Below are 15,701 nucleotides of genomic sequence, written 5' to 3'. Positions count from 1 at the left end.
ATTTCTCGCTTTCTGTCTCTATGTCTCTCTCTGTCTGTCTGGCAAGTGCACGCGCCCTATAGTGAAAACCCCTCCAAAAAAAAAAAAAAAAGATTTTAAATGAAAGATTGAAAGCAAAAGGAATTCTTGCAGTATACAAATTAAGGCTCTTACAAAATGTGCATGTTTAAGTATATAGTTGCTTGGACAGTTTATTAAAAAAAGTTTCAGATTTGCTTTCACCCTTCTTGCCACTTTTTTGGGGGGATTGTAACAGGATGATTTAAAGTGGCTTTCTGGGGCCAGCTGATGGTATAGTGGTTACGTCACTGGACTCCCACATGGTTGACTACAGTTTGAGTCGCAGCCCCAGGGACTTGAAAATCATGCTGGGTGTGTGTGTGTGTGTGTGTGTGTGTGTGTGTGTGTGTCTGTCTGTCTGTCCAAGATCCAGGAAGGAATTGAATGAAGAAGAAGGGACTGTAGCGTGGCCATCCCCCTGGAGGGCGATTACTCATTTTATCTCCTACTATCTCTGTGTCTCTCTCTCTCTGGTGAGTGCACCTTTTTCTCCTATTATCTCTGTGTCTCTCTCTCTGGTGAGTGCACACATCATAAAACAAAAACCTCTTAAAAAATAAATTAAAGTGACTTTCAAAGTTGACAAAATATACATGTTCGTAGGTAGTCCAGTATGGGAACAGTACTCAACTGTCTCATCCAGATCAAAATTTTACGGTATTTTTTATAAAGTTTTCATTAAGATCTAAAAGGTTTACTGAAAGGTAAATTCTCATGGGAAACCTAGACAGTCATTTGATTTTTTCTTTCATAAACGGTACCATAAGGGTCAGTCAGCTGTGGAGAATATCAAGTAGGGATTTCTATTTGCATCCTGGAATGCACATAACCCTTCCTAGCAGCCATCACAGCATGTAGAGAACATTCTCTGCAGAAGCAGAAATAACCTCAGTCTGGAACCTCCTGCCTGCATAGGGTGCATTTAGGAGTCTTCCTAGGGGATTGGGAGTAGCAGGTTGGAAATCCTGACCTTTTGCAACCATCCCCGAAGGGCTTCCTGACTTCTCTACCCAATGGGGTAAGGATAAAAGGTAATGGGGTGGGGGTAGGAGGTGTCTTCAAAAAGTTCATGAAAATGTGTATTGTTCAAATACTATGCATTGATTTAAAATATTTTTGCACAAAAATAAACTCATATCTTAAACTGATTTTTTTTTTGATAAATCATTAGAAGTTTCCTTGTGTGTCGTCTTTTTATTGATGAGATGAAAGCTACTAATTTCTAAGAGGTCAGACACTTTCTAAGTGCTTTCCATGGATTGAATTTGATGCTCATTATAACGTAGGAGGTAGATGCTGTGATATAAGCCTCTTCTCCTTTACAAATGAGGAGAGTGAAGCATCCAGAAATTAAGTAATTCAGACAACGTTATATAGCTAGAAAGGAAAGCTTGACTCCACAGCCTAAACTTTTCTTTTTTTTTTTGAGAGGTTTTTGCTATAGGGCGTGTGTGCTCGCCAGAGAGACAGAGACAGAGAGACAGAAAGTGAGAAATCACTCCCCAGGAGGGGATGGCCATGCTGCAATCCCTTCTCCTCCGTTCTCTTCTCGGGATGTTGGGCACGCACGCACATGCGCCCGCTGTGAGTTTTTTTTTTTTTTCTTTTATTGGAGAGATTTTTGCTATAGGGTGTGTGCACTCCCCAGACAGACAGACAGAGCCAGACAGACAGAAAGTGAGAAATCACCCCCCAGGGGGAATGGCCACGCCGCAATCCCTTCTCCTCCATTCTCCTCTCGGGATCCTGGGCACGCACGCACACGCGCCCAGCATGAGTTTAAGCCACCAGGTCTGGGACTTGAACCACAGTTGACTATGTGGGAGTCCAGCGACATAGCCATTACGCTAACTGCTGGTCCCCTGGTGTGAGTTTTTTAAGCCACTGGGTCCAGGACGTGAACCACGGTCGACTACATGGGAGTCCAGCGACATGGCCATTACACTAACTGCTGGTCCCTCACAGCCTAAACTCTCAATCACTGTCTCCTCTGTGATATGAAATACCTTTTCAAAGACTGATTGGTTGGAGAAGTGTACAAAAAAGGAAGAAATCCCCCATACTGGCCACTTAGCCAGTTGATGTACCAGCTCCGTGAGGGCCCAATCAGCGTGTACTGTAGTTCCATGAATCCTGGGTAGACACGGCCCTCAAGTTTGACATTGTAGCAGGTCCAGAGAAGAGTAAAGCCTGAGGAGGATGCTGATGAGCAGGAGGAGGATAAAAGAGGGGCAGGGGAAGGATAAAGAAGCAAGGCAGGTTCCGAAGGTATGGCATAGTTGCAGTCATCCTCGGAACTTTGCTGCCCACGAAGAATCCACAGCAATAGTGGGTTTAGCTGAGAAGTAAGAGGTAGTGGGCTGGTCCCATAGCCTAGTGGTTGAGGGAGCCATATCCCAGATGGACAATCCTACTTATAATCCCAGCTCAGGTGGCTTGAAATCAAGCCAAGCATGTGTACGTGAGTGTCCAACATCCCTACAGGATGGAGAAATGGAGAAAAGGGATTGCAGTGTGACCATGCCCCACTGGGGTTGCTTTCTCCCTCTGTCTCCCTCTCTCTCTTTGCCTTTTTTTTTTTTTTTTTTTTGGGAGGTTTTTTCGCTATTTTTTTGAGAGGTTTTTGCCATAGGGTACGTGTGCTTGCCAGCCAGCCAGAGACAGAAAGTGAGAAATCACCCCCTAGGGGGGATGGCCATGCTGCAATCCCTTCTCTTCCATTCTCCTCTCGGGATCTTGGGCATGCACGCACATGCGCCTGGAGTGAGTTTTAAGCCACCGGGTCCGGGATGTGAACCGCGGTCAACTACGTGGGAGTCCAGCAACATAGCCAGCTAACTGCTGGTCCCTTGTCTTTGTCTTTCTCTGGCATGCACAAGTGCCCTCTGTTAATTAAAAAGAAAGAAAGAAGAAAATATGGCTCATATGCATTATGAGCCATAAAAGGGGAATGGAGGGAGAACCAGAGCTCTGCAAACTACACAAAACTGAAATGAGGCCCCTAGTCATAATTCACAATTAATATTTAATTTTCATGTGCAATTTTTAACAGTAATTTAGTTAACAGCTAGAATCTATATTTTAAGGATAAATGTACTGTACGACAATTTTATTTTCAGCATTTTAACTGCAACCTTGGCCAGCATCTTTAAGAACCTTGGATTTGTCAGTCTTTGAAATTCTCTATGTGAAAACACTACTTTTCATTTGGCTTTGGGAAAAAAATCTTAAATAAATTCTGGATCCTCTAAAACTAATCTCAACTTGAATCATTAGTTCTGGCATTCTGTTAGCATGCCTCAACAAATTTTTTGAAAAAAATAGAAACAAGGAAAAATTAAACAGTCCATTGGCCCTTTTGAAAAAGCAATGTAATACACTGTAAAGTTATATGTAATCCAATGTAATATAAAGAAGATTATGATAATAAAAAACAAACAAACAAACAAACAAACAAAACAGTCCATCGGGCAGTTCACTTTGTACTAGTGAGTTACTCCAGCCTGTGGGCAAATCTTCCAGCCAGTTGAGTTATATTTTCCCTTATTATCTTTTTCTATGTCTTCCTCTAAAAACGTGTTTTCCAATTGTTGTACATTAATTTAAAAACACAAAGAACCAAATCTTTTGCAAGCCAAAACACTGATTACATGTTTACTTTTAACCTATTTCGGTTAACTTTTGGATACATATTTTGTACAACATTATTTTTTCCAGATGTGAGAGAGAATTATTCTTCCCTTTTGTACTCCAAGCATAGTTAGGAGACCAGGTTGGTATTTTTCTCTCATTTTGCTTATTCCAAATTCATAAACTAATTTGGTTTTCAATAAAATCTACAGCAAATGTAATTCTATTACAAAGTTTAAGAACAGAACTGGAAGTAGCTGATCTTAAAGATTATTTTTTTGTCTAAGTTAACTAAAGTATACAATGAATATGCCACAGTACAGAAATTATATTATTTACATTCTACAAATTGCAAATATTTGAAATACATAATTATGTTAAAATACATAGCATAGTCAGACCATAGGATATTATTCAGCACTTCCAATTCACATTGATAAAATTATTTTGGAAAATTGATTTTTTTGTCATGTTTTTAAAGTTGAAACTCTTTCTTTACTTTTTTTGAAAAAAATTCCCCTCCAAAAAAACGAAAAAAAAAACCCCAGCATATTAATGTCCAGAATTACTTAGTTAAAATAAGAAGTTAACTTGAATTTTGTTAATAACTAACATATAATTATTTAGAGATAATCAATTTACTGAACATTATTTAAAATTTAATTTCGTAACTATTTTGCCGCATGTATTACAAAGGAAAAAAATCAACAAACTTTATAACTCCATGGTTTTTAACTTGTAGTTTATAATTATATATCATCCAAGTTAAAACTGATTACTTACCTTAGAGATATTAAAGGCACCCTGGGTATTAACTGCCGAGCCCTAAACTCTAGCTGAGACGGTAACGTTTCAAACTTTCCTGTTACTTACAGCCTGAGAGTAAAGGATTGAAGCTTCACTCACTATGCCTGGAAGAACAGATTCTCACGTGTTTGGCCATGTCTCGTGTTTCATGCCCTCATATTAGCAACAGCATGTCTAATTTTACTCAGTGACATAAACAGCTCATACCACACTTAAAATTGTTTGGGCACCAATTCCAGGACTCAGCTCTCAGGGTGCCAAAACAAAACAAAACCAAAAAACCCCTAAGCCATTCTTACAAAACCAGCATTCCAATATTTAAACCCTGAATCATGAGAGTTTATATAACTTTCTAAAATAAACATGACCTCAAATGAATGGCAATAAAGTTCCGAGACTATTTTCTGATCAACTCTAATGTTGACACAAATCTTTGAAAAATCCTTTCACATTAATATGCAATATTTAGATCGTGTGACTTTACTACATGTATACTATTCTCATCAAAATAAACGGTATATTATCCTACAACAGTCACTCTTTAAATATCACAGAAACTTCTTTAAAAAACTGTTTTTCTAGAAGTGTATGCACTTGCCAGAGAGAGATAAAGAGGGAGAGGAGAAAGAGTTCCCATTGGGAATGGTCACGTTGCAATCTCCTCTCTATTTCTCCATTCTGTCAGGATTTTGTTCCCCCCACACACGGGTCCACAGTTTCTCAAGTCGCCCAGTCCAGGACTTGAAACGTGGGGTCTGCGGGACCTGGATGACTCTTTTTAAATAAAAAATTTTAATCGTGAAGAAGAAAAATCTTAAGTAATGATGATCATGACAGAAAGGAAACAAACTACATGTTTAAATGACAGGTATTTTTCCTTGGGATTTTTTTCCCACAGGGTGCATGCACTTGCTGGAAAGACAGAGAGAGACAGAGAGACAGGAAGCAAGAATTCACCCCTGATATGGCGATGCCGCAATCCCTTCCCCTCCATTCTCCTCTTAGGATTTTGAGCACACATGCGCATGCACCTGTCATGAGTTTCACACCGTCAGATCTGGGACTTGAACCACAGTTGACCATATGGAAGTCCAGTGCCTTAACCACTATGCCATCTGCTGGACCCAATGACAGTTCTTTTTAAATAAATAATAATTATATCAAACTTAACAAATTATGCAAATGCAATGGTGTGATTATACATTGTCTTTACTGTTATTTTAAAATAATCAGTTTTTATAACATGTAAAGAAAACAGAATAAATATCAAACTTACTCTTTAGTTTTGTATTACTTTCATGTAGCTTGGTTTACATTATGAATTAAAACTGATGAAATTATATTTAAAATTTGTATTTTAATACTAAGCCTGGAATATAAGAAGCTAGAAAATAACACATATGCTTAATTTTTATTTTATCCTCATCTTAGGAGATATTTTCTCTTTATTCTGCTTATTCATACTCTAACTTCTTTTGAAATTTGATGCTCTGTCACATCAACAGCTGCAAGTCTTAAATTAAAAGCTGATACAACTTCAAGTAGTCAAACATTTATAAGACATTCAAACCATTAAACCAGACATAAATTAAAACTTTTAACTGATATAAAATAGCTGTACATGTTTATGGGTGTAGTGTGATTTTTCAATACGTGAACTCTGTGTAAGGATCAAAGCACAACAACAAACGTACGCAACAGCTCAAACATTTATTATTACTTTGTACTGTGAATATTTGAAACTCTCTGTTCCAGCTATTTTGAAATACACATTAATTTGTCACCAACCATAGTTACTTCACTGTGCTGTAGTACTCATTCCACTTACCCACTTGCAACTCTGTATCTGGGGACCAAGTTCCTATTCTCTTTCATTGTTCCCCTCCTCAGCTTCTGGTGTCCACCTTTCCACTACCCACTTCGATGAAATCAAATCTTTTCATTTCATGAGTTCTCTGCACACCAGGAACAGGGAATTCCTGACAGTGAGCAGTCAGTTTGGTACTAAACACTTATTTTTGACATAAAGTAGTAAGTAAGGCTACCTGTGGAGGAAGAGTAGAGTGATAGATAGGAGATGAGATTTTTTTGTACCATGGTAATCAAGTTGAACATAGACAGTGAGTGGTCAGTTTGGTACTAAACACTTTTATTTTTGACATAAAGTAGTAAGTAAGGCTACCTGTGGAGGAAGAGTAGAGTGATAGATAGGAGATGAGATTTTTTTGTACCACGGTAATCAAGTTGAACAGAAAATTACAGTACCACTATCCATTTTTGCACAAAAACATCTAATAAATGAAACATAATGATATGGGGGTCAGCAGGTGGCACAGTGGTTAAAGTGCTGGACTCTGATAAGGTCAACCATGGTTTATGTCCTGGATATGGTTGTTTGAAAATCACACTGAGTATATGTGTATGTGTGCTCCAAATCCCAAGAGGAGAATGGAGGAGAAGGGATTGTGGTATGGCTATCCCCATTGGGAGAGGGGTGATTTCTCACTCTCTCCGTGTCTCTTTCTGTCTCTCCAGGAAGTAAATGCAACCTATAGCAAAAATCTCTCCAAAAAAATGATAGATTTTTGTTATCACTGTGTGTCTAAACTCCTAACTCAATATTCTGGTTGAAATGTCACACATTGAAAGGTTACATGCTGAAAGACCTTTTAATCAATCCGCAAATAGATTTTGGAGCAATGAACTTTTCATTGTTTTGGAGACTGCTCTGTAAAAATTAGTCAAGTTATATATTTGATCTCTATTCACATTTACAGATTTATTTAAACTTTCAACATTGACTTTTAGTACTCCAGGAGAATGGTTTAAGCTTTTATTTTTAGGTTAGTTGAACTTATTAAAATAAGATCTTCAAAAATAATTTTTTTTGGAGAGGTTTTTGCCATAGGGCATGTGCACTTGCCAGAATGACAGACAGACAGAGAGACAGAAAGCAAGAAATCACCCTCCAGGGGGTTGGCCATGCCACAATCCCTTCTCCATTCTCCTCTGGAGATCTTGAGCACGCATGCACATGTGCCTGGCATGAATTTAAGCCACCAGGTCTGGGACTCAAACCGTGGTTGACTACATGGGAGTCCAGTGACATAGTCATTATGCCATCTGCTGGTCCCAAGATCTTCCAAAAAAAATTTTAAGAGGAGGTTTATGCTATAGGGCGTGTACGCTTGCCAGAAAGACAGAGAGAGACAGAGAGACAGAAAGCAAGAAATCACCCTCCAGGGGGTTGGCCATGCCACAATCCCTTCTCCATTCTCCTCTGGAGATCTTGAGCACGCATGCACATGTGCCTGGCATGAATTTAAGCCACCAGGTCTGGGACTCAAACCGTGGTTGACTACATGGGAGTCCAGCAATATAGCCATTACACCAATTGCTGGTCCTGATCTTCAAAAACGTTTCAAAGTTTATTTATGTCTTCCATGAGTGAGAGAGAAAGAGAGAGAGAGAGAGAGCAAGAGAGAGAGAGAGAGACACCAATGCTAAGATGATTAGAATCTTGACAGCATAGTCTATCCCCAGTCTCAGAGAGCTCTGGATCATGGGCAAAGGTCCGTGGGGTAGTCAGGGAGGTCTCTGGATGTGAACCAAGAATCTTTTCAGGTGAGTCAGCTGTACAGACTGTCATGTGAAGTCTTTTTTTTTTTCCACCAGAGGTGAAACATTTTTATTTTATGATGGTCTTTAAAATTGCAAAGACACTATTTTCTTCGTATAAAAACATTAGTACAGATAGCTATACTTTCTAGAAAATGATTATATAGACCCTTGCAAAGAAAAACGCTCTCCATTATATCTCCATGGTGAGGTTGCTTGGAAAAAACCCACATCTCAACTGATTCCTATGACATACTATTCTAGTACTCTGTATTGTTTGGTTCGAAGTATAGATTACTATCATCATCACTGTAATCATATGTTCCTGCTTTCTTACATGTTTGATAATACACATATAGACAGGTTGATCACTTAATGTTCCATTGGTTCATCAGTCTTTTCTGCAGGTTCATCAGCAGATTGGGCAGACTGTGCCTTTTTCTGTGGTCTTTCTTTAAGGCCTTCCAGGAATGGAGACATGTCATTGTCATCATAGATTGTAAACTCCAAGTCTTTACAACAATTCCAATAGAAACCTTTTTTGTAGTTAGGTCCTGCTCTGCACAAAGAGTCTCTTAAGGCATGCAGACCATGTTTAATTAGTTCATTCAAATTACAGTCCATAAACTCAGACATATGTCTCTCCAAGTAAGTACTGAGAACGAGCTCCAATGGACTTAGCTCTGCAGTCACAATAGTTAGCAGATGGACAAGTTTGGAAATGTGAGGGCCCATATCATCACAACCATAAATGAAGCTTTTAATGTAGGTCTAGGCTAAGTTTTTAATTTATATACACACATCTGATGTGTTTTCAATGGAATTAGAACTTAAGCTACAGGGGAACTTAAAACCAGTCTAACACTCACCTAGGTGTAAAATAACTTCTTCCAGGTTACATAGTTAAGAAAGGCTTGAGAAGAGACTTTCAAAGTCCCTGGGTCTAATATTACCATTGGTACCTGGATGCTCTGCTACAAACATGCTTCCTGGCATACACATGTATCTCTAATCCTTTCTAGGTTTCACCCTCATTCTCCCACTGTCCCCTTCTTGACTACTACCATCAACAATTAGCTCTGGCCCCTGCTCCTGGCTTCCTCTCATTCAACCCTACCTCCGCCTGGGCCCTGATAACCCTGCTGCTGGCTGCATAGCTTAAGATGTTGGGTTGAGCTGATCACTTTCAGAACTGGTGAAAATAGGAATTCCTGGCAGTGAGAAGTCAGTTTGGTACTAATCACTTTTATTTTTGACATGACGCGTAAAATAAAGTTATCTATGAATGTGATAAGGAATGAGATAGTTCAAAGTTAGAAAAGAATACAGAGAAGTTTAAAGTAGTTGCCACAGAAAGTTGGGTTGCATTACTTTCTACTGAAACATGTTAAGCCATGTTCATGGCCCAGTCTAAGTTGATGAACATGAGGGGTTTTCAAAAAGTTCATGGATGGGCTAGCTTGGTGGTGCAGTGGGAACACACTACCCCACAATCATGGAGCCACATGGAAGATCAGGGATTTTCTTCCCTTGTTGACCTGTACACACCAGTTACATGTGCCCATGATTCTGACTAGCAGGGGAAAGCTATGAGCCAGGGGTAAATCTCAGTGAGAGACCCTGTTGAAGGCGCTTATCTTCTTCTGTTTCACTCTCTCACTGCTCTGCCTACTCTATCTCTATGTCCCTGCATAACAGTGAGGACTTGCTCATTTTCTCTGACCTTGTACTTGGCTATAGCTTAGCACTTGTATTATGTGCTTCCCAGTTCTGCCATACTCTACCCTACACTCCCCAGGACTGCTAGAGAAATGCAGAAAATGGGCAATTCTGTCCATATCACTCCTTTGCATGAAGCCCTTCAGCAAGCCTCCAGGATAAGATACCAAGGTCTTGATCGGGTACACATGACGCTATGATCTGACTCTGTCCTATTTCCCGTCCTTCGATGTCTACTTTCCATAAAGGCCCTCAAAATTCACAATGCTATGGGGTGTCTGGCTATATCCTTACCACCTTTTTCTGCTGGGGAACAACTATTTAACTTTTAAAAGCCTGCCCACAAGTCCACACCAGATTTCTTTCTGTGTCTTTAAAAACTTAGCTACAGTTCATTTCTGCAATTCCAGAGAAAGCAAGAGCAGCAGGAAGACCCTGTAGTCCCAGAGATAGAAGGTAGTAGCTGCTGTCCCCCACCTGTGCCGATGCCATTCTGCTCCTCACTCATCCAAGACCAACGGGAAGGCCCAAGCCAAGTTGCTCACCTTGTGCTTATTAGCAAGGACACCCACCTAGCCTGCTGTGGGGGAGGAAGTTCTCTTCAGCCCACACTAGCTACCACTTTACATTTTATTTGTTAGCTCAACCTCCACCCACATTTGAAGCAATTAGATATGGGTGTATAAGAACCTGAAATAGGAGGTTCTTAAGGATTTTTTTTACCCCCATAGCTCCCTTAGCAGTAAAAGGAAAGACATCCTCTTCTGAATCCTTGAGCCCTAAACTCCTAATGTGGATTCCATACTCCCACCCATTTTAGAGGAGGGAAACTGGTACAGCGCTTATGCATATCATAAAGAAGTACAGGAGCACACGGCTACAGAAACATACCTCAAAGAAGTAGGAAGTGAGCATACCACTAGATGAACAAAAATCAAAGCAGAACCCCAAGAAATAGGAGAAAATCAGGAAATACCCCCCACCAAAGGATCATAACTTTCACCAACAATGGATAAAAAACAAGAGAGCACAGGAGTGTCAGAAAAAGAACTCAGAATATTCATTGTGACAATATTCAACATGATGCAAGAGAAAACAGAGAACCATCTCTGTGACTTAAAGAAGGAACACCATAAAGAGATAGACACACTGAAAAAAAATCAAACAGATAAAAAAAAGTTTCTGCACAGCAAAAGGAAAAAAATAGAGTAAATCAACAGCCCTCAGAATGGGAGAATATATTAGCAAACTATGCCTCCGATAAGAGATTGATAACCAGAATATACAGGGAAGTTAAACAGTTTGCTTGAAAAAAAAAAATTAACCTTGGGACCAGCAGTTAGCATAATGGCTGTGTCGCTGGACTCCCATGTAGTCGACTGTGATTCGAGTTCTGAACCCGGTGGCTTGAACTCACTCTGGGCGCGTGTGCGTGCGTGCCCAAGATCCTGAGAGGAGAATGGAGGAGAAGGGATTGCGGCGTGGCCATCCCCCCTGGGGGGTGATTTTGCACTTTCTGTCTCTCTGTCTGGCGAGCGCACACGCCCTATAGCAAAAAGTCTCCAAAAAAAATAGTAAATAACCTATTTAATGACTACAGTAAGCACTATAGCCCCAGCGAGGTGCTGCTTTATACAATTAAAACATGGCTAAATGAATTGTACAGACAACTCTCTAAGGAAGACACATAAACTGCCAAAAAGCATATGAAAAAATACTCAACATCACCTATCATAAGAAAGTTGCAAATCAAAACCACAATGTGATTCCACCTAACCCCACTCAGAATGGCGAAGATCAAAACAAAACAAAACAAATAATGATAAGTGCTGGAGGGGATGTGGTGAAAGGGGAACATTAAATTGGTCTAGACACTGTGGAGACCATATGGTGGTTCCTCAGAGATCTTCAAACAGAACTCTGATATGATCCAGCAATTCTACTTCTGGGTATCTATCCAAAGGACTGGAGAGCACTCAGTCAGAAAAGTGCTTGCACAACTATTTTCATTGCAGTATTATTCATGATTGCTAAGACATGGACCCAACCCAAATGTCCACAACCAGATGAATGGACTGAAAAATTGTGGCACATATACTATATGCAATACTGTTCAGCCATGTAAAACAACAAGGCCCTGGAGTTTGATAAAAAGTGGACGAATATGGAAGATTTGTTGCTGAGTGAAGCAAGTCAGGCTATGACAGAGAGATACTGTATGTCTCCACTTAACATAAACTGACTGTCTGCACTTTATGGTAGAAACTGAAAGACTGGAGAACATAAAAGTATTGAAAATTGTAATGGACGCTAGAGACAAAGTGGGAAGAGAGTATAGGAGGGGAAGAGAGTAGGAAAAGAAATTTGGGGGGAAATGGAGAGGTAAGACACTTGTGGGACACAGATAAGCTTTATTATCTGTTGGCGAGGATGTGTATAATAGTCTCAACTAGGCTGGACTGAGGTGTATATCATGCTGGGTAAAGTCTCTTCACAATCTAAATGATGTATAGTTATTTAATTATGAAAAATAATTAGAAAAAAGAATTATATGCCATGACCAAGTGGGATTTATCTCAAATATTCTAGGCTGGTTTAACTTTCGAAAAATCAATTAAGGTAATCCATCACATCAATATGGTAAAGAAAAAAATTCCATGACTATGTCAATAGAATAGATGCAGAAAAAATATTTTAAAATAAAAATCCAACACCCTTTCATAATAAACACTGTGAATAAATTATGAATAAAGAGAAACTTTGTTAATCTTTGTTAACTACAAAAAAATCCTACACCTAACAGTATATTTACTGGCAAAAAAATAAAAAGCTTTCCCACTAAGATCAGGAACAAAACAAGGATACTCCTTCTACCCACTCCTTTCAACACTGGGCTGGAAGTCTTAGCTAATGCAACAGGATAAGAAAAATAAATAAAAGGTATACAGATTAGGAGAAAAGAAATAACACTGTTTTTGTCCACAGATGACATGACTGACTACATATAAAATCTTAAAGAACTAACAAAAATACTTCAAGAATGAACAAGCAAAAGTTTCAACATACACATTAGTACATAAAAATTTATTGTTTTCCTGTATACCATTGATAAACAGGTGAAATTTGAAATTGGAAGCACAATAACATTTATATTAGCACTCCCCAAAATAAAATATTAAGTATAAATGTAATAAAAATATGTACAAGATTAATATGAGGAAAATTACAAAACTGATGAAAGAGATCAAAGAAGGGCTATATGAATAAATAAACGAGATATTCCAAGTTCATGGATAGAATAGTCAATATTATTAATATATCAATTCTTCCCAAATTAATCTATATGTTCAACAAAATCCCAGTCAAAAATCTCAGCAAGTTATTTTGTGGATATTGGCAAACTGATCCTAAAGTTTATATAAAGAGATAAAAGATCCAAAACAGTCAATATCATTTTGAAGAACAAAGCTGGAGTTCTGACACTGCCTAACTTCAATAATAAAGACAATATCCTATTGTCAAAAGACCAGATCATGAAATCAACAAAATAGAATGTATAGCTGATTAACAGGCTCCCATAAGCACAGTAACTGATCTGTGACAAAGGAGCAAAGATGACACAATAGAGACAAGAATGGAAAAAAAGTCACAGAGTTGGAGAAATTATTTGCAAAATATTATTATCCAAAATATACAAAAAAAAAAAACAACCAAACTCTTAAAACACAGCAACATGTAAATGAACAACTGATCAAAATATGGGCAAAAAGTTTTAGAAATCTCAGCAAATAAGACATATGAATGGTATTAAGGCTATGAAAAGATGTTCCACATCATATGTTATTAGGGAAACGTCTGGTAAACAATGAGGGGATCAGCAGATGGTGTAGTGGTTACATTGTTGGACTCCTATGTAGCTGACCACAGTTTGGGTCCCGGACCAGCAGCTTAAAACTAATGCTGGGTGCGTGTGTGTGCATGCCCAAAATCCTGAGAGGAGAATGGAAGAGGAGGGACTGCAGTGTGGCCATCCCTTCTGGGGAGTAATTTCTCACTTTTTGTCTCTCTGTTTCTCGGTCTCCCCAGGCGAGCACATGCACCCTATAGCAAAAATCTCTCAAAAAAAAAAAACCCCACAAAATAATGAGATATTATGACACACTTATTATAATGACCCATATCCAGAACAACGACAATATTAAATCCTAGCAAAGATGTAGAGCAACAGGAATGGTCATTCATTACTAGCAGGACAGTATAGCTACTTTGGAAGATAGTCTGGCAGTTTCTTACAAAAGTAAATATACTCTTACCATATGATCCAGCCATCATGTTCTTTGATATTTACCCAAAAGGATAAAAAACATATGTCCATGCAAAAACCTGCAAATAGATGCTTACAGTAGCTTTATTCATGATTGCCCAAACTTGGTAGTAACCAAGAAATCCTATGGATAAATAAACTGTAGTACATCCAAATGGTGGAATATTATTTAGGATTAAGGAGAAATAAGCTATGAAGTCATGAAAAGACATGGAACCTTAAATGCATATTACTAAGTGACAGACACCAACTAAAAAGGCTATATGCTGTATGATTTTAAGTACACAATGTTCTGGAAAAGTCAAAACTATAGAGACAGTGAAAAGATCAGTGTTTATTCATGGGCTGGGGGGAGATAGAGATGAGAAAACAGAACACAGGATTTTTAGGGAAGTGAAACTACACTGAATGATACTATAATGGTGAATACATACCATTATACATTGGTTCAAACCCAAAGGATGTAAAACACCAGGAGTTTACCCTAAAGTACAGTTTGGATTCTGGATAATAATCATGCAGGTTCATCTAATGTAACAAATTCACCACTCTAGTGAGGGATGCTGATAGTGGGGGAGGCATGGATCAGAGCAGCAGGTTATGTACTTTTGATTAAATTGGTTTTGAACCTAAAACCAATCTGAAAAATAAAGTCTCAAAAATGAAATAAAACTAAAAAGCAGGGAAAAACATGATTCAGGTAGGAGATGACAAGTGCAATGCTTCAGGCAGGTACGATTTTTATGTTTAAAAAGCACAGACAATGCTGGGAGGGAGGTTGGAACAATATGAGAGAGATGGATAAATAAGGTCAGAGAATGATGTGGAGGCCTTGTCATGACCAGTGGTTTTCACTGTGGTCACACATTGGAATCAGAGATGCATAAAATACCCTTGTCTAGATCACCACTGGCAATTCTAAACTTTTTGCTGTAGGTATAGGCCCAGATACCAGTGTTTTATGAAGTCGCCTATGTGATTCTAACTACTGCATAACACTGCAGTTTATGGTAAGAATTGAAGACTTTATTCCAAATATGGTTCTAGATGTCACAATATGAAATGTAACAAATTCACCACTCTAGTGAGGGATGCTGATAGTGGGGGAGGCATGGATCAGAGCAGCAGGTTATGTACTTTTGATTAAATTGGTTTTGAACCTAAAACCAATCTGAAAAATAAAGTCTCAAAAATGAAATAAAACTAAAAAGCAGGGAAAAACATGATTCAGGTAGGAGATGACAAGTGCAATGCTTCAGGCAGGTACGATTTTTATGTTTAAAAAGCACAGACAATGCTGGGAGGGAGGTTGGAACAATATGAGAGAGATGGATAAATAAGGTCAGAGAATGATGTGGAGGCCTTGTCATGACCAGTGGTTTTCACTGTGGTCACACATTGGAATCAGAGATGCATAAAATACCCTTGTCTAGATCACCACTGGCAATTCTAAACTTTTTGCTGTAGGTATAGTCCCAGATACCAGTGTTTTATGAAGTCTCCTATGTGATTCTAAGTACTGCGTAACACTGCAGTTTGTGGT

At 38.7% G+C, this 15,701-nt stretch overlaps 1 protein-coding gene across 2 annotated transcripts in view; it reads right to left on the bottom strand.

Annotated features, from left to right (window-relative positions):
* SGCG (sarcoglycan gamma) overlaps window positions 1-15,701 on the bottom strand; it is a 175,369-nt gene that overhangs the window by 142,783 nt on the left and 16,885 nt on the right. Inside the window, exon 1 of one of the 2 annotated variants that reach the window (XM_006159522.2) lies at window positions 4,474-4,635. The exons of the other annotated variant lie outside the window; for it this stretch is intronic. The gene's annotated coding sequence lies outside the window, so the exon portion shown is untranslated. Of the gene's footprint in view, window positions 1-4,473; window positions 4,636-15,701 lie in introns of those variants that run through there. 2 annotated transcript variants of the gene reach the window in all.

This window comes from Tupaia chinensis, unplaced genomic scaffold (assembly GCF_000334495.1).
Source record: "Tupaia chinensis unplaced genomic scaffold, TupChi_1.0 Scaffold000634_1, whole genome shotgun sequence".
NCBI lineage: Eukaryota > Metazoa > Chordata > Mammalia > Scandentia > Tupaiidae > Tupaia > Tupaia belangeri.
This window is presented reverse-complemented; position numbering and strand designations above follow the sequence as displayed.